Here is a 934-nt window from a genome sequence, read left to right as displayed (position 1 = left end):
CCGCTGCCAGCAAAAGTTCTGAAAATCGAGTTCCCGAAAATCTCCGGGTACCCCGCCAACCCCCAGCCACCCGAATCGCAAGTGTCAATTCGGCGGGTTGCCTGCCGGTAGTCCTTCCGAAAATGAGGCGCCAAATCGCCGCAACGGCCATTTTTCATTTCGGCATCGGGACTTCCGACGGCAACTGATTAACTAGCCCGGGGACTAGAGCGGCAGCAAATGCAACGTGCCCTCTTGGCGGGAGCAACTTGACCGCCCCCGTGGGGAAAGGTCAACTCGGGGCCCGGGAAAGTCGCCGAGTCCGACCCCATACACTTCCATGAGTTGGGGGTTTTGGCCTTCCCGGCCCAAGGCTCGCCTTATTTCGGCCTGCACTTTCGGAAAAGGGTGCATTCCTTTTGGTTAATGATTTCACCAGCCCGGGTCTTAGCCTCTGCCCCGACGGCTAAGTCTTTTGGTTAATGATTTCCTGCGGCTGGGACTACCCTTTCCCCCGCCCTGCAGGCACCCGGGTCGGGAGGCCGTCGGGGGCACTTTCCGGGGCAAATCCGGACCCTTACGCAAGGGAGAGTGCGCCCCCCGCCTCGGCCGGGGGTCAGGCTGCCGCCTATTAAGCCCGACAGAAAACCCGAAAAATGGACGAAAATGGGAAAAAATCCCCATCCGAAAAAGGCTTAAAAGTCGGTTGGGCGGCAGCTAGGGTCGGTCTCTGCAGACCTGGAGGCTCGGGTGGACTCTTGGAATAAACGTCCAAGTCCCGACTTGCCACCTCCTACTACTGTGCAGATACCCCGCCAACCCCCAGCCACCCGAATGACAAGCGTCCGATCAGCGGGACGAATTTGACAACTCTGGCCGGACCTCTGGAACTCCATCCCGGGTAACCGGGGCAAATTTTTCCGCTTGATCGCCCTTCCACTGGTTAACCATTTGC

The sequence above is a fragment of the Heterodontus francisci genome, unplaced genomic scaffold, assembly GCF_036365525.1.
Source record: "Heterodontus francisci isolate sHetFra1 unplaced genomic scaffold, sHetFra1.hap1 HAP1_SCAFFOLD_1324, whole genome shotgun sequence".
NCBI lineage: Eukaryota > Metazoa > Chordata > Chondrichthyes > Heterodontiformes > Heterodontidae > Heterodontus > Heterodontus francisci.
Note: the sequence above shows the minus strand (reverse complement) of the source record.